At 38.1% G+C, this 19,368-nt stretch overlaps 1 protein-coding gene and 1 pseudogene across 2 annotated transcripts in view; one reads left to right on the top strand and one right to left on the bottom strand.

Moving 5' to 3' along the window:
- SYT9 (synaptotagmin 9) overlaps positions 1-19,368 on the top strand; it is a 189,817-nt gene that overhangs the window by 6,866 nt on the left and 163,583 nt on the right. The window lies entirely within an intron of this gene.
- Positions 1,253-2,122, bottom strand: LOC112927019 (ubiquitin-ribosomal protein eL40 fusion protein-like; annotated as a pseudogene).

Genomic DNA, 19,368 nt, shown 5'->3' with positions numbered 1-19,368 from the left:
CACCTGAAGGGGAAAAAAAAAACTCACCCAGGAAATCAAGATGACAACGTGGAATAAAGCAAGAGCTTAAAGTCAGAATCTGATTGTGCTCTTACTAGCTTTATGACTTAGAGCAAAATATTTAACTCTTCAGTTTATTCATCTGTAAAATGGGAGTGGAAGGCTGCACAGTGCTCAGACTAAGTGCTCCAGAGATTTTGGTGGCAGTGGTGTCTTCTGTCCTCGTTCCCTCTCAGCCATGATTCATGGGCATGCATATGTTTTACCCATTTATAATCACTCAGAGACAAAAGGTTTCCATTCTGCCTTTTTTGTATGCTTAGCATTTTATCAGTGCTCATTAGCTGTATGTCCCTAGGCAATCTCCATGTCTTAGTTTCCTCATCAGTAAAATGGACTGCCAGTATTCAGATAAAATATAGGATGCCCTGTTCAATTTGAATTTCAGATGAACAGTGGATAATATTGCATGGGACAGATGTATACTGAATATCTGTTATTTATCTGAAATTCAGATTGAACTATGTACCTTATATTTTTATCTGCTAAATCTAGAAACCCTATTTTAGTACCTATCTCACAATGTATGTGAAATCTTACCACAGGGACACCCAGATGGCCCAGTGAGCTAAGTGTCTGAATCTTGATCTCAGCTCAGGTCTGGATCTCAGGGTTGTGAGTTCAAACCCTGCATTGGGATCCATGCTGGAGCCTACTTAAAAAAAAAAAAAAGGAAAAATAAATACATACTTACCATAGTACCTGGCACATGGTAAATGCTCAATAAATACTAACCATTATCATGATTATTGTATTTTTTCTGTGATGAAAGTCATTGTGCAATTTTTACAATGACTATATATATATATATATATACACACATATATATATATATATATATATATATATATATATATATATATATATTCCAAAGAGTAAATGAATCTTTTTCACTTAACCATGCTTTTGGCATTTCTACCTTCTGATTTTTTTGTTACCTAAAAATACTATTTTGTGTCTATAGTATCCTATTTCCTTTTGGGAAAATATCTTCCCTTCCCTTTCCCCTTTCCCTTTTCCATTTCTTTTTCCTTCTTTCCTTCCTTCCTTCCTTCCTTCCTTCCTTCCTTCCTTCCTTCCTTCCTTCCTTCCTTCTTCAGTTAGTGAAAAGGAAACTATATTGAGGTCCCAGGGCTCTGGGGCTTTGTCAGGAGGCTGCTTTGCCAACAAAAGAAGAGCTAGTGGAGGGGCCTTATTTGACCTTCTTGGGGTGCAGGTAGTTGATGTGCCTGCACTTTTTATGGCTGCTGATAGTGCAGGGGTAGACGTGAACATAATACTTAAGGCAGATCATCTTGTTGCAGTTGTATTTCTGGACCAGCTGATGGAGGAAAGGTTCAATGATGCCATCCTCCAGGCCAAGCGCCCAAGTGCAGGGCGGACTCTGGATATTGTAGTCCCAGAGTGCAGCCATCCTCCAGCTGTTTGCCCACAGAAGTCAGATGATGCTGGTCAGGTGGGATGCCCTCCTTGTCTTGGATTTTGGCTTTGATCTCAGTGGTGTTACTGGGCTCAACCTCAGGTTTGATGGTCTTGCCCGTCAGGGTCTCCACAAAGATCTGTACCTCTACATCTGCCATAAGACCATAGCCACCAATCCGCTCGGCCGCCCCCTTGAAAAGGAAGAGGTGGAAAATTTCTTAATGATAAATTATGAACAATGGGTTCCAATTACTTTCCTGTAGATTGTTAACCTTACAAATAAAAGTTGCCTGATATTTTACCAGCAAAAGATGGGTTTATTCAGGAATAAAAGAGAATTGACATCTGGGACAAACAAGCTGTGGCAAAACCACAGAAGTCTGGAGAACAAAGGGATACTTTTTGAAGTAACCAAAAGACCAAAAGACCGTAGGAGTAAACTGGGTTCCAAGTGCGATGGCTTCTCATTGGCTGAGCCATTGAGTGGGTGGGGCGATAGAAAATCATGTTTTCCTGGGCTGGGATAGTAAAGTACCTCAAGCAAGGTCAAGTCCATTTCTTCCTGTTGGGTCTGCTGTTGATTAGGAGTGGTGGGATGATAGGGCATAGGAGCACCCCTTCCCAAACCTCCTGACTCCATTTTTAATTTTTCACATTTTAAAGTTCCCTATTATTAATTTTGACAAGATTGAGCCAACTATCCCTGCTATGAATCAACCAGTAAATCCACTAGCATTAGGTGGTAATGATGTGTACAAAAACTTGCTAATTTAACAGGTTTTAAGTAACTACCTGGTTGTTGTTTCAATTTGTATTTTTTTATTGGCAGTGGTGGGATTGAATATTTTTAATATTTTAAGCCTGTTTATATGTCTTTTTTTTTAAAAGATTTTGTTTATTTATTCATGAGAGACACCGAGAGAGATGCAGAGGCATAGGCAGAGGGAGAAGCAGGCTCCACACACGGAGCCCGATGCAGGACTCAATTCTGGGACCCCAGGATCCTGACGTGAGCCAAAGGCATCTGCTCAACTGCTGAGCCACCCAGGCGTCCCCCTACTTCTATTTCTTATGTGAATTTCCTGTGTTTAGTGTCCATCATGTGGCAGCTTATTTTTTTGAGAATCTTAATGGTTTTATTACTAATTTGCATTAGTTAGAATATAAATATTCTGACAGATTAGCTCACAGAAGGATTAGTTCACAGTTCAGTGAATGAGCTCTCATAGTCTGACTACAATCAGTCATTAACTAGACTGCCTTTTAAAATTTTAAGGGTGCATCAACAAGTAGGGATTCATTGTAATACTCTTTTTTGCGGGGAGGACTTAAGCTTTAATTGAACAATGTTGAGAATTTAGTGTTTTTACTTTCTGCCCATAATGGCAAAGAAAAAATTGACACATTATAACATTCTTTCCAATGCAAAGTGTTGCCTTTATTTATGTATGTGAAATATGAAAAGAAATTGTAATATAACTTGGATCTCTCTTTCTCTATGTTCTTTTTCCCTTTATACAACTCCTCCTTCCTTCACAGCACTTGTGAAGCCTTACTTACTCTAGCCACACTGACCAGATCATTCTTTTCTAATTATAATTAAATTAAATTAAGAAGACATTGGAATGCCTCATAATTGCCAGGTACTAGATTAGGCATCGTAATTCAGCGATCCATTAGACATGGTATGGTGGCTGCCCCTATGGAACTGAGATAAAAGAATAATTGCAATTAATAAAATGAAGACAGAAAAGGAGATGTATATGAGACACAGTGCATTAAAAGAAGAGAGAAGTAATTAGCTGGCTTGCGTGGATCTGCGAGGATTCCTAGAGAAGTTGATTCCGGGTCAGAGTACTTTGCCTGGAATGTATCAGTGGGAAGGACATTCCAGGAATTTTAAAGATCCTATGACAAGAGAGGATGAATCTTTGGTAGTAATAGTAAGCAGAGTATGTCTTGAGACTGTTAAGGGATGAGTCTGTTCTAGTAAACATGGGTCAGTTAGTGGAAGCCTTGTATGCCATTGTCAAAGTCCCACGGAAGACTTGAGCTAGAGCACTCTGATCCAGAAATCTTGAAAGAACCACAGTTTACTGTGATGAGTCCAAACAACCCATTCTCAGCAAAGTACTCCAGGAGATTTCAGGATAAGAGAAGTTCTGTGGGTGCACATCTCAAGTCTTTCTGGTTCCTCGGTTCCTCATGGGAAACAAGCTCAAGTTGGTGGTGGTGATGCTCTTCCTGTCCAAGGGTAAGGTCCTGACAGATTAGAATCACTTAATGGGAGATCACCTATTTTAAATCCCCAATTATGTCACCCTGAAACTCAGGTATAATTACCTCACATAATTGCCTTAGCAAGTTAGTCATCTGGTTCAAACATCTGGGCTCCAGATATAATTTCAGATTATGCCAACAGTGACATCTTGCTTCCTCACTTGTTTATTTAATAATGAAAAAACAACGTGTTCAGTTGCATTGCAACCACTCAGCTCGTGGATATGCACAGTCTGTTTTTTCTGATGTTATAGGGCCCAGGAGGAGGTAAAAGCATGGCATGCCTGCCTAGTGCCTACCAAGCTATGCTGTGGAAATGGTTCTTTATTGTGCATACAGGGGCTTCCAAGTAGTGGGAAGACTATGTTAAAATAATTCAATTGAATGCCTTAGATGGGTCATATACTCTCCTCTTATCCTCCTGTCCCCTGCCCTACACGAATGTACGTTAGTGATCACATTTATGGTATATGCCTGGCTACTGAAGACATTTCAGTTTGCATCAGCTATAGCACTACAGACCCCTTGAAGAGTTCTAAGCTGAAAATTAAGGTGAACAGATTTATCTTCTTATTCTGTCACTCTGCAGACAGGATGAAGGTTGATTGGAGAAGCCATTTACTAACTCATCAAATGATTATTGAGCATCTCCTATGTGCAAGGTTCTGTTGTAGGTAGGGTACATATCTAGATAAGTATTGTACATATAGCAGGGAACCAAACCAAGCAAAAAGCTTGCCTTGGTGGAACTTACATGTGGCTGAGAGGAAAAATGATAATACATAAATAAATTAATTAATTACATAGTAGTGTTAGATGGTAATAAGTACTAAGGAGAAAAATAAAACATGGAAGAAGAATGGGGGACCAAAATGGCATCACTGAGAAGTTGATGAGCACAGGTCAGAGGGAGATGACGGGAGCGAGGCATGTGTGTATCAGGGGAAGAGAATTCTAGGCAGGGCAGCAGCAAATTTAAAGGTCCTGAGGCAGGCACATGCCAGGTATTAGCCAGGAGCAAGGAAGAGAGACATAGCAGGTGAGGTTGGAACAGGGATGTGAGGGCCCTATAAGCCATTTTAATGAATATGACTTTTACTCAGAGTAAGATGGGAAGTCGTTGGAAAGTTTTAAGCAAAGCAGTGATAATATCTGACTTAAGAATAGAAAGGATCACTTCGATTAGACTGTAGAAGAGTAAGGGTAGATTCAGGGAGAACAGCTATGTGATTATTATAATAATTTATGTGAGAGATAATGGTGGCTTGGACCAGAGTGATGGCAGTGGAGATAGTGAGAAGTGGTCAGACTCTAGGTAGCCTAGAGGTAGAGTTGACAGGATTTATCAGTGAGTGGATGGGGGGTGTAAAAGAGAAATCAGAATGACTCCCAAAACTTTTGCCTGAGCAAGGGAATAGAGTTGTATGAGAGGTAAGTTTGAGGGGAACAATTAAGGGCTCAGTTTTGATGTGTTAAGTTGGAAATGCTTATAGTGAGTCAAATGGGGCACAGATTAGGAAGTTGGATATATGAGCCTGGAGTTACAGAAAGATGGCTGGACTGCAGATATATATGGGAGCATTGTCACATAGAGATGATATTTCAGATGAATCTGGCTGAAATGATCTAGGAAGATAGAGGAAGGAAGAAGACCAGTATTGAATCCCAGAGCTCTCCCAACACTAAAAGGATAGAGAGAAGTTGAGGAACCAGTGAAAGAAGACTAATAAAGATGGACCAGAAAATCCAAAAGTGTTGACCTGAAAGCCAAGATGAAAAGCCAAAAAAAAAACTATATCAAAGAGGAAGGCATAAAAGTTGTGTCAATGCTACCGTTAGGTCAGGTAGAGTAAGCACTGAGTACTGACCACTGCCATTGGTATGTAGGGGTCTTTGGAAGTGATGTTGACAAGCAGTTTTGGTAAGAGGCAGGGACAAGAGCCTCATTAGGGTGGCTATAAGAAGAATTGGCTGGCAAAAGTGGGATAGTAAGTATAGACTATTTCAAGTTTTTCTGCAGATGGCAAGTATCTATCTGATGTGAGGGAAGTGAGATCAAGGGTTTTTTTTTTCTTTGTTTAAAATTGTTAAGAGAGAACATCACTAATGTGATGGGAATGATCTGGTGGAGAACAAAACTACATGATGTAGGACAAAGGGGGAGAATTTTTGGAGCAATATCTTGAATGGGTATTGGGATATCCTTCCTAGATGCTCAAGAAACAAGGGTAGTCTGTAGATGCATTTAGGAGCATCAACATAGAGATGGTATTTAAAGCTAAGAAACTAGATGTGCTTAGCAAGCAATGAATGAAAATTAAAAAAAAAAGAAGTCATCACACAATTAGTGAGAGGTTAGGAAGATGAGAAGGACCACCAAAAGACTGAAAAGGATCAGCAAGTAGAGTGGGAGAAAACAGAATTACCATGTGACCCAGTAATTCTAATACTGGATATTTACCCAAAGAAAACAAAACCACTTAGTTCAAAAAGATATATGCACATCTATATTTATTGGTATTATTTGCAATAGTCAAGGTATAGATGCAACCCAAGTATCCATGCATAGATGAATGGATAAAGACATGGTACACAGACACACACACACACAGACACACACACTGAAATATCACTTAACCATAAAAAAGAATGAGATCTTACCATTTTCAACATGGATGGATCTAGAGGGCATACATAATGCCAAGTGAAATAAGTCAGACAAATACCATTTCATTCATATGTGGAATTTAAGAAACAAAACAAACAAGCAAACAAAGAAAAAGGAAGCAAAAACAAAGTCTTAAATATAGAGAACAAACTGATAGTTACCAGAGTAGAAATGGGTAGGGGGATGGGTAAAATAGGTAGAGGATCAAGAGGACATTTATTGTGATGAGCACTGATAATGTATAGGTTTGTTGAATCATTATATTGTACACCTGAAACTAATATAATAGTGTATATTAATCATACTTCAATTGAAAAAGGGAAAAAATGATGTAAGGGATTGAATTGCCTGAGTGATGTACTTGAGTAGGTGGGTTTTCCAAAGGATTTAAAGTGATACGCACCACCACAGGCATGGGTGTTTTTCCCATACATGCACTTGTGTTTGTGCAGGCAAGGAGTTGTGTTTAAGACGGGTTGTACTTATGTATGATGTTGAGAGAGTAGCAAGAGTTGAGGGTGTAGAGTGAAGGGGTTGAGATCTGAAATCTCTGAAATCTCATCAGAGTTAAGGAGGGGAAAGTGGACAGGTGGAGGTAGTAAAAAGTTTATAGGACTAGAGTGTTGTAGGTCCCCTGGTGTAGGTCAATTATGGGGAATGCAGTGAAGAGGAAGGGCTGCAGTTGTTGGTATAATCAAGTCTGGGGTATGATAGTGGAGTGAGGCCCTCAGGTAGGGAGAAGGACAAATTACTGAAGAAGACAGGAACAAGAACAGAAAGAGCATGGTTTTGGAAGTATTGAATTAATCACAAGTTAAGACAAAAGTAGTGTTGGAGAGAGTGACAAGAAGCCAGGAATGGTGGGGGAGTGGGGAAGTGACCTGAGGAATATAGATATCTGTGATGAGGATGGGCAGTTGTGGGATAGTGGTACAGTTAGGCAACATGAGATTCAAAGCTTGGGGATTTTAGAGAAAACACCAGAAATAGTAGACTGTTAGTATTTATCTAGGCTGAAATGTTGAAGGAACGTTTTAAGGCAATGGAGTTAGGGAAGACGGGATTGATATAAAACATATTAAAGGGGTAAAAATAATCAGTATGTTGATACTGAGTAGAAGGATCCTAGTTCTCTGATTTTTGGCATAAGTGCCCGGGAGGATGGTCACATGATTTATTAGGTTTATGACAAAAAGTTGAGCATGTTTTATGGGAAAAAATAAGATTTTTTAAAGATTGTATTTATTTATTCATGAGAGACACAGAGAGAGAGAGAGAGAGGCAGAGACACAGGCAGAAGGAGAAGCGGGCTCCATGCAGGGAGCCTGACGTGGGACTCGATCTTGGGTCTCCAGGATCAGGCCCTGGGCTGAAGGCGGCACTAAACTGCTGAGCCACCCGGGCTGCCCCAAAATAAGATTTTAAACGCATTAAGTTTGAGAATGTCTAGGAGATCTGATGCAGACAGTTGACTGGGAGACCATAGGGAAGATATACCAAAAATCATGGTTGAATGCTAAGGCTCCTTCCAGCTTGAAGGGTTTGGGGAAGCGATTCTCAGTTCTGGGTATGCATCAGAATCAATTGGGAGAACTTTTGAAGTCATAACTGCGCCATTCCCTAACTAAATCAGGATCTTTAGGAATGATGCCTAGAGTATGCCTACATATGAGTCTGGTGTGCATCCGGGGTTGCACATGACATGCATTTATGGCCTTTATGGATTTAAATGATTTCTCACAGCCCCATTGTCAAAATAAATGCTTCAACCATCTGTATAAAACTGTTATAATATAATAGGCAAGGAAATCCAAGCATGAAAATGCTTTTACTATCTATCATTGATCCTTCTTTTTTTTTTTTTTAAACCACAGTGGGAGTTAACCTCAAATTATTAGTACAGCTGCTGTTGGCACAACTAATAATACATTCTATAGAAAATTTAGCTGTAGGATGTAACTATAGCATCCTGGCATTGACTAAAATCATGGTCTTCTTTATTGCCAGGCATGTAATATGATTATCATTTATTTTTAATTTAGGATAACCACACTGTAAATAAGCACTGTAAAAACTCTAACTAGGCTGAGCTTAGACACTAACAGGGTTGCTTGATTCCTGTAGTCTATCACTTGTTTCTGCTGATATGTTCATTTCCTATCAGAAGAACCTGGGAAACAAAGAAAGGGGCATATATGAAGATGAATGCGGGGCCACATTCGAACCACTTTTAACACTTTACATTGAAAATCTCAGGTCAAACATATTTTATTTTGGGACAAGTTAGTTCAGAAGGAATGAGAAGAGTGCTGTTTGCTGTTCTTTAATCTGTTCTACTGTACTTTAGATTTCATGTCACTGTAATATACTGAATTTATAGGTCATCTTTTTTCTGGGGCTTTTAAAGTACTTTGTGTGTATCACTTTAATTTTGAGGTAGCTAAAATTCATCATGTTATGGAATCTATTTCAGAGAGAGTCTACAAAGAGAACTAGAAAATCCCCCAAAGTGTTTCTTTTTTTCCTTCCACATGCTATTGGGAGAAGCATCCATTGATTCGAACTCCACACTGCTTCCGAGGCCATTTATGTGTGGATTACTGTAGGCTTCTCTGGAGGCAATCTAATCCCCGTAGGTTAAGTTTGAGAGGATCCAGTCTTTAGGCCAATAAAGATTACAATCACAGCTCTTTCCCATTACCTTGATTTCTTTATCTTTTATTTTTTATATTGTCTTACATATCAATGTCTTAATCACAGCTGTCATCCTAGGGCCTCTGTATGTTGGAAATGGAAAGTTGAATTGGACAGATTCACAAGACAAGGGCCCGTATAGCATATGTCTTTATAGTAAAAGGGGATGTTTTAGGGCTTGCAGTCACAGTACTAAAGACAGTCATCAGATTTGATCCAGGGAATGGACAGAAGTGGGTGTTAAATAGTGGCCTTAATAATGCAACTTAGGGGGTCCCTGGGTGGCGCAGCAGTTTGGCGCCTGCCTTTGGCCCAGGGCACGATCCTGGAGACCCAGGATCAAATCCCACGTCAGGCTCCCGGTGCATGGAGCCTGCTTCTCCCTCTGCCTATGTCTCTGCCTCTCTCTCTCTCTGTGACTATCATAAATAAATTAAAAAAAAAAAAAAAAAAAAGAAGAGTGTTGATATTCTAAAAAAAAAAAATAAATAATGCAACTTAGAACATGGGGAAATGTCAGGAGGATTCAGAGTTGAATGTACACTCCCTGATTTTTTATGTGTTCAGGAAATGACTTCATTGAAAATATTAAGATAACAAGTGTAAAATATCTGTGGAGTTTTAAAAAATAATTATTTTGAGAGAGATAAAGAGGGAGAGCAGGGGGAGGGGAAGGGTTAGAGGCAAAAGGAGAGAGAGAATCTCAAGCAGACTCCTGCTGAAGATGGAACCAGATGTGGAGCTGGATCTCACATCTGACATCATGAACTGAGCCAAAATGAAGAGTTGGACGCTTAACTGACTGAGCCACCTAGGCACCCCTCTGTGGATTTTATATCATCTTTAACTGCTTTTTTTCTAAGACTTCATGCTAATCAAACTAACATTCCTATAATAAACACACTGTGACATAAAAGTCATCACAATGTATTTTAGCTTTGTAATAGTGCTATAAACAATGCAGACTTACCAGTCATTAATTTTTAATGAATGAAGTAGGATTCAAATATATTGAACTAAGTTTGTTCCAACTTCAGAAGTTAGAAACATCAGAATTATCATGGAAGACTTCACTAATAATGACATATTAATAGATAAAAGAAGAGGATAGAAATGATGTTGCTAAAAGTTTGATTTATATGAAATACCAATGGAATTTTCTACTTACCAAGGGAGAAATAATGTTCACAGAACATTAAAAAAATGGGTCAGTACCATAAAAAAGAAACATTAATTCCAAAAGACCAAATTTTATGAGCCATGGTTATAGACCATAATGCAATAAAACTATCAATAAGTGAATAACAAGTAATAACAACACCAGAACCCTAGACACTTGAAAATTGAACTCTTTCAGAGATCTCTTTAATTAAAAACTCAGATATAGAATCAAAAGTTATAGACATTGAAAATACTGTGGAAGTGAAAGCACATATGTTAAAAACTGTAAAGTGAAGCCAAAGCTATATTTAGGTGACAATTCATAACTTTCATTAGTTGAATACATAGAGTTATAGGAAAGGAATATATGAAGCATTAAATTTACAAACCTAGAAATGGAAAAATAAACCAAAAGCATGAAGTAGCAAAGCATTAGTAAGATCAAAAGAACGTATTAATCAATTAGAAAGTGAAGAATAAAAAACACAAACAAAAGCAGTATTAAAAAACAAAACTGTGTTTTTTGAAATATACATAAATATTTTGCTATTCTGACCAAGAAAAAAAAATGTGAAAACACAAAATGAAAGGAATGAGAAGGTTTTAAAAGCAGATATAGAAGAGGTTAAATGAAAATGCCATATATGCCAGTGATGTAGGAGTTGTAAACGTCTCGGAGTAGGTATAGAAATATTTGGAAGAAACTAAAAGGTGGTCAAAGAACTATTCCCCCTAAAAAAGTATAGGCCCAGATATGTGTATAAGTCAAATCTATCGAAATGTGAAATAATGCATCATCCTCTTCTCTTCTGTTGGAACCCAATAGTCATTGCAAATTTGTTTTAAATTCTCATTGCAAAACAATATTTACATGAGCACAAAAATTAAATAAAGGTCACTACCACTTTCACTGTCCGGAAAGAGTCATTGTTATTTCTTTTTACTAGAAATTGGATTGCTAGATCTAGGCTTATGCACTTTATTTATTTATTTTTTATAGCCACAGGTTAAAATTTTATTATATGTAACTGGAAAGGTATTGCTAAGGAACAGCTGTATGTCCATGTTATAATTTAAATGAGTGAAAATATCAGTGAGGGTGACAAAACATGAGAAACACTTAACTCTGGGAAATGAATAAGGAGTAGTGGAAGGAGAAGTAGGTGGGGGGTTGGGGTGACTGGGTGATGGGCACTGAGGGGGGCACTTGGTGGGATGAGCACTGGGTGTTATGCTGTATGTTGGCAAATTGAACTCCAATTAAAATAATTTAAAAAAAAAATGCTACCACAGGAACGCCTGGGTGGCTGGGCCGTTGGGCGTCTGCCATTGGCTCAGGAAGAGATCCCAGGATTGAGTCCCACATCAGGCTCCCACAGGGAGCCTACTTCTCCCTCTGCCTAGGTAGAAGCCTCTCTCTCTGTATCTCTTATGAATAAATAAATAAAATCTTAAAAAAAAAAAAAACGCTACCACAATTGAACTTAAGGTTTGAGGGGTTTTTAACTTTTGAATGTAATGTATATTATATTTGTAATAAAAATACATTGTATCTTTTTATTAATGAGTTAAATATATTTATAAAAAGTGCTGTGCATTGTAGTGGAAGGAGCACTATATGGAAGTCTAAAGTGTTGGTTCTAGGTTCTACTCTGAAACCATCCAGCTCTATAATCTCAGATTTAAAAGTTACTGTAGCATTCCTGATTCTTTTTTTTTTTAAGTTTTATTTAAATTAAAAAAAAATTGGGCAGCCCCAGTGGCTCAGAGGTTTAGCGTCACCTTCAGCCCAGGGTGTGATCCTGGAGACCCTGCATGGAACCTGCTTCTCCCTCTGCCGGTGTCTCTGCCTCTCTCTCTCAATCTGTGTGTATAAATAAATAAATAAAATCTTTAAAAAATAATAATAAATACATTTTTAAAAAATTATTTAAATTCAATTAATTAACATAAAATGTATTATTGGTTTCTGAGGTAGAGGTCAGTGATTCATCAGTCTTATATGTCACCCAGCGCTCATCACATAATGTGCCCTCCTTAATCTCCATCATCCAGTAATCCCATCCCCTTACCCTCCTCCCCTCCAATGACCCCCAATTTTTTCCTATGATTAATAGTCTCTCATGGTTTGTCTCTCTTTCTGATTTCATCTCGTTTTATTTTTTTCTTCTCTTCCCCTATGATCCTCTGTTTTGTTCTTAAATTCCACATATGAGTGAGATACTATGATAATGGTCTTTCTCTGATTGACTTATTTCACTTAGCATAATACCCTCCAGTTCCATCCACATTGTTGCAGGCTTATGCACTTTAAATATTTAATAAAAAAAACTATCAAGTTGTCCTCTGGAAAGATTTGATTAAAAAAACTGTCAAGTTGTCCTACTTTTAAAACTATTTCAAGCATAGAAAAGATATAGAAAGCATCCTAATTTCACTTTATGAGACTGATATCAAATGTAAAAAATAAGAAAAAAGATCTTTATTCACATAAAAAAATCAAGCACATAAATGCCCAAGCTCTATGTTAAATAATAGTAAAATAAATATAGCTTTGTATTAAAAGCATGATATATTGTCGGGGCACTTGGGTGCTCAGTTAAGCGTTTGACTCTTGATCTGAGCTCAAATCATGATCTCTGGGTCATGGAATTCAGCACCAGGTTGATCTTCACACTGAGCATGTAGCCTGCTTGGGATTTTCTCTCTCCCCCTGCCCTATCAACTAGCCCTTGCTCTTTCTTAAATAAAAAAAAAAGAAAGAGAAGGAGAAGGAGAAGAAGAAGAATGATATAGTATAACCAGTGGAATTTTCTACTGGGTGTTTACTTTGATAATATGAGAAACCTATCCCTGCATGAATAGGATTTATTGTATATACATATGCACACATATATATGCATATATATAATTGTTTTAAGTTTTGATCCTGTTTATACAAAATAACTAACGTAAACTTCTCCCATTTTTTCCAATTAATCTTCATCCATTCCCTCATTAAAAAAAATAATAACTTTAGGGGCACCTGGGTGGCTCAGTGGTTGGGCATCTGACTTTGGCTCAGGTTGTGATCCCGGGCTCCTGGCATTGAGTCTTGCATCAGGCTCCCCACAGGAAGCCTGCTTCTCCCTCTGCCTATGTCTCTGCCTCTCTCTCTCTCTCTCTATGTCTCTCATGAATAAATAAATAAAATCTAAAAAAAAAAAACTTTATTGAGGCATGTTTTTACATATTCTGTAATTCAGCCACTTTTAAAAAGTATGCAATTTGGTGATTATTTAGTAAATTAATTAATTAATTAATTTATTTATTTATTTATTTTAGTAGATTTATGAAGTTGTGTAATCATCACCATAAGTTTGGAACATTTCCATTACCCTAGTAAGATTCCTCATGCCCATTCACTGTTACTTGGTTCCAGAAGGCCTCTAATCTACTTTCTGTCTCTAGATTTGCCGTTTCTGGACATTTCATTGAAATGGAATCCTACGTAGGTGACCTCTTTTGTGACTGAATTCTTTTATTTTGCATGCTGTTTTTGAGGTCCAATCACGTTGTATAATGTGTCATTAGTTCTTTATTTTTTATTACTGATTAATATTTCATTACATGGATATTCCACACTTTATTTATCCATTCACTGGTTCGTGGGTGTTTGGGCTGTTTACAGTTTGGGGCTATACTAAGAACATTTATGTGCTAGTTTTTTTTTTTTAATAAATTAATTTTTTATTGGTGTTCAATTTACCAACATACAGAATAACACCCAGTGCTCATCCCGTCAAGTGTCCCCCTCAGTGCCCGTCACCCATTCATATGTGCTAGTTTTTGCATGGAGGTATGTTTGAGGAACTGCCAAACAATTTTCCAAAATGGCTGTAGTAATTTATTTTTTTATTTTTTTTATTTTTTTATGATAGTCATACAGAGAGAGAGAGAGAGAGAGAGAGAGAGGCAGAGACACAGGCAGAGGGAGAAGCAGGCTCCATGCACCGGGAGCCTGACGTGGGATTCGATCCCGGGTCTCCAGGATCGCGCCCTGGGCCAAAGGCCGGCGCCAAACTGCTGCGCCACCCAGGGATCCCTGGCTGTAGTAATTTAATTTGCATCAGTAGTGCTTGTGGGTTCCCATTTCTCCACCTTCGTCATTTCTTGTTATCTCTCTTTTTTGTTATAGCCATTCTAGTGTGTATGAAATGGTGTCTTATTCATAATACATAAGTTTTTTGAGAAACAAATAAACACAATCATGTCAGATGATGCCAAAAAAGCATCTGATGAAATTCAATATTATTCTTGATAATACCTTAGGAAACAAAAAAGCTGCCATCTTAATATTAAGAATGATGATGGTGACAATGATAATGTTAAAAATTTCAACTATTAATAATAATAATACCAATGAGACATAGTAGTACTTGATGCCAGATATTGTTCTAAGCTTTTTATGTAGTACCTCATTTAACACAACCACCTTGAGATAGGTTGTAATGCTATCTCCATTTTACAGAGGAGGAAGCCAGAGTGTCAAGTAAGTGATTTGTCTGCCTCCACACAGCCAGTAAGTAAGTCATGGAGCTGGAATTTGAATGCAGAGTCCACCCTGTTAATCCTTATGCTGTAATGTGGAGAATCTCATTTTATCTAGGCCTTCAGTGCTGCTCAGTAGTTCTTACTTGTTATCTGGCCTCTTCCTTGCCCTTCTCTCCCTCCTCTACTCTCAACTTCCACTTCTCAGAGAAAATAAAGACTATGCAAAAACAAACAAACCAATCTAATAGAACAGAAATAGAATAACATGCCATTATTGTATTTGGTAAATGTGGCATTTCAAATCAGTGGGGGAGGAAATGGATTATTCAATAAGTGGTGCTGGGAAAAGTACTCTATTTCTGCTCCATTCCCCAAATTTATTTTAAATTTTACAAAAAGTGGGACGCCTGGGTGGCTCAGCACTTGAGCATCTACCTTTGGCTCAGGGCATGATCCCGGATGCTCAGTGGTTGAGCATCTGCCTTTGGCTCAGGTTGTGATCCCGGAGTCCCGAGATCGAGTCCCACATTGGGCTCCCTGCATGGAGCTTGCTTTTTCCTCTGCCTGTGTCTCTGCCTCTCTCTCTCTCTCTCTCTCTCTCTGTGTCTCTCAAGAATAAATAAATAAAATCTTAAAAAAAGAAAAAAAGGAAAAACCTGAATCTTAATTTAAAATAAACAAATTTTACAAAAAGTAAAATCATTAAAATTCTAAAGGAAATTATAATTTATATAATCAGGATCCTCTACATGTGACAGGAAAACATTAGTAGTGGCTTAAACACAGAAGGTACATTTTAAAAAAATATTTATTTGAGAGAGCAAGAAATAGAGTAAGAGAGTGCGAGCAGGGTGGGAGACAGAGGAAGAAAAGAGATAGACATCCCAAGCGGACTGTGGGCTGATCACAGAGCCTGTTACAGGGCTCAGACCCATGACCCTGAGATCTCAACCTGAGCCAAAACCAAGAATTAAATGCCCAACTGACTGCATCACCCAGTTGCCCCAAGCCCAGCTTCTAACTCAAGTCACCTCATGGGCTAAAATGGCTGCTGGAATTCCAGCACTCACATTTACATTCCTGGAAGAGACAAGAGTCCACCTCCAGCCCAAGTCTGATCTTCTTAAGTAATCTTTTTGGAAGCCCCTGTCAACACTTGTGCTCTCATCTCTTGATCAGAATTTAGTCACATGGCCATACCAAAGTTGGGAAATGTGGTCTTTTGGTGTCAAGCCAAATTCCAAATTCAATTTGTTTCATTGTTTTGGGGGAAAGGGAAAAATAGGTACTGGGTAGCAACAGCCAGTTTGGGGCATATTTTTGGTAGGTAAAGCCTCCCTTAGGGTGATCCCAAAGCCCACAACCATAAAAGACAAGCTTGACAGATTTTGGCAAACAAAATAGCAACAGTGTTTTCTTTTGCAAAAGGCATTATAAACAAAATGACGACAAACCATAAAATGAGACAGAGTAATTGCAATGAATGGCATGTAGTTAATATTCTTAAAATGTAAACAAATATACTAATTAGTAAGAAACCTGATTGCAAAAAAAAAAAAAAAAAAAAAAAGAAACCTGATTGCTTTTGCCTTTTGGAGAGAAAGCATCAGTTCTTTGGTTTTTCTTTAGGTGTACATTATAGACTAGACAAGACTTAATCTTACATGTACTTTTTAAAAAAAACCATGTTGACCTTTTAGCAAGGAGAAACATTTTGTTTTAGGCGTTTTTATTTTAATTCTCTACCCCTCAGAGGGACATACTAGGCTCATCTGTTTGCTGCTACCCTCTATTAATACATGTACATTTCTGGGTTGTTTGATTTAGGACAGATTCGACTAGATTACCAGAATGCTCAATTTACTGCTATGGTTAGAATCATCTGCTTTCAGATTAATAAGAAGATCAAATCAGTAGCCATTCTCAGTTTGGTGCTTCATCAGGAAGTGAAAAAGTGAAACCATTAGCGGTCATTTTTCTAAATACTAATCACTGAGTTTTAAATCCTAGAAAAAGCCTTGCATGTTTTTAATGATTATTATAGACTGGAATGTTTTTAACTGAGTTCAGGACTGAGGGACAATGGGAGGGGGTACTTTCTTGGCCAGATTACTTAGACAACAATAATTCTTCACAGCTTTCTGTTAATATCTTCTGATTAACAAGCAAGTTGGAGCCAACTGATTTTGGCTATTTGGTATCCTTGGTAACCACTGTTAGATGATGAATTGAATCAGTTAAAATTAATTTCTTGTGAAAATATGCTTCCATGAGAAAGTATTGACTTTGATATCTAGATAACACAAGAAATATATATGTATATGTGTATGTGTGTGTGTGTGTGTGTGTGTGTGTATGTCATCAGATGTGGAGAATATTTGTAGATTAAAAATCTGCAAAGCCTAGTAAATTCAAAAAGTGGGGAAGATGAGGGAAGGCTGCAAGAGCTCTGCCTTTAAGGATTCTGCTTCTACCTGGAGAGGGACGATCTAAAATGAAGGAGCCTAAGGCATAATAGCCACTGTGTGAGCCTTTGTTCAGCTACAGGAGTAAGTAGCCTTCTTTCCCTTGCATCTATGAATGCTGTCATGACAAAGCTATTTTATTGTTATAGAAGTTTGGAAAAAGAGAACAGTTTTTTTCCATTATAAAATAATGCAATATGTATATTTTAGCTCCAAGCCCATTTTTAATGTCAATTTATGAAGGGTTTTCCTTTGGCCCTGATGGGTGCCTTAGCTGAGGCCCATATCTGCTGCACACTGTGCATTTCCAGTAATTTACATTTTGGGGGTATTGCTAGAACATGGAAATGCAGTGCTGGACTGTGTAGCATGAGCCAGGATTGCTGGTTGCTGTGATAGCAGCACTGCTACACAACCCCCAGGCCCATATGCAGCCTGTAGCAAAGGGTGGGCTAGAGCAACCTCACTATATAGATGTCACCTAGGTCCTTGTAGGCCAACATTTCCCTAGACAGGGCTGGCAGGAGGAGGGGGAGCGTCATGGATGGTCCTGAGATCAGTTCCATGTAAAATTTTGGCAAATTCTGGCTTCAGGACAGTCTGCTTGCTCTCAGAGGAGCTATGTAAGAAAAAAAGGAAGAAAAGCAGGAGCTGAGCTATCACAAGGTAAATCACAGTTTCATTTATAAGATTTGCTGCTTAGAATTTTTTTTAAACCATCAAATCTGGCCTTTGTTCTACAGTTAACTATTTCCTGGGCAGTGCATGTAGAGTGGGTTCAAAGACGACTTCAGCACTTTATATTTGTATAACTTGAGGATGGTTACCTAAATTATTGGTGCCTCAGTTCCCTTATCTGCAAAAGGAAGATGGTAATGTTGATAGGGGAACTGTAAGATAAAATTGAGATCGTGGATTTGGGACAGGACCTGGCACTCAGAACTCAGTTAATGTTAGTTCCCTTATTACTCCCCTCGAGAAAGATTTGTCTGAGCTTCATGAAAATCCGCACAGGTGACTTTTACTGCATCCTTTATTTTTTGCCTTCTTTTACCCTGTTGCATTAATCTCTCTTCTTGTTTTCCACTCATCTTCTGATGCCCTACTCCATTAATGTTTTCTCTCCTTTTTCTTCATCTTACTCCCCCTTGCTTCATTTTATCCTTCATACTTGTTATTGGCTCTTTTCTGCGGCTCTTTATAAATGAAGATGTCATGTAATCTGGCTAACCATTCACCATATTTAACATCAAACTACCGCGTGTGAGATGCTGTCCTTGGTGCTGGAATTATTATAATTGAGAAAGGCATGGTCCTTAGTCTCAAGATGACCTTCTAGTGGAGGATACAGACAAGTAAACAGGCAATTACAATTGAGCGCAATAAGGGAAAGTGTGGTGTGTTAGGGAAGCACATAGGAGGAGCACCTAACTCAAACTTGCCAGGAGTGGTATCAAAAACAGCATCTCCAGATAAGAAGTAAAGAAGCTCTGATGTGTTATGGAAGTGGGAGTTCAAGCAAAGCATTCAGAGCAAGAGTTTTTAGTAAAGAAAACAACACATGCAAAGGCTTGAATACTTGAAGTAGGGAATGACCTTAGGGAGCCTTATTGGGTTTAGGGTTGGTAAAGTTGAGTTTGGGAGATGGAGTGGCGGGTGTTTGTGTGATCAAAGATAAAGTCAGAAAGGTAAGTAGGGGTCTTGTGGGCCATGGTAAGAATTGAAATTTTATCCCAATGGTAATGGTGATCTATTTGATGATAGAATTTGTAGGGCATGGAGTACAGTGGGAGGGAGTTGTAAAGGAAGTCTGAGGTTTCTGAATTAGGTCATACAGAATGCACAAGAAGGAGCAGGTTGAGGGAATGAGAGAGACTGTGTTGAGTTTTAGGAATGTGTGTCTGCAGATTATAGTAAATATGAGTTATAAGCATGGGTCTGAAATGGAAATGCAATTTCAAATATTTTGAAATGATGGTAGTGATCACGTTTGTTACTGCTAGTAATTTTCTTGTCTTTTTTTTAAAAGATTTTATTTATTTATTTGAGAAAGAGAGTGTAGGGAGAAGGAGAAGCAGACTTCCT

The sequence above is a fragment of the Vulpes vulpes genome, chromosome 11, assembly GCF_048418805.1.
Source record: "Vulpes vulpes isolate BD-2025 chromosome 11, VulVul3, whole genome shotgun sequence".
Classification (NCBI taxonomy): Eukaryota; Metazoa; Chordata; class Mammalia; order Carnivora; family Canidae; genus Vulpes; species Vulpes vulpes.
This window is presented reverse-complemented; position numbering and strand designations above follow the sequence as displayed.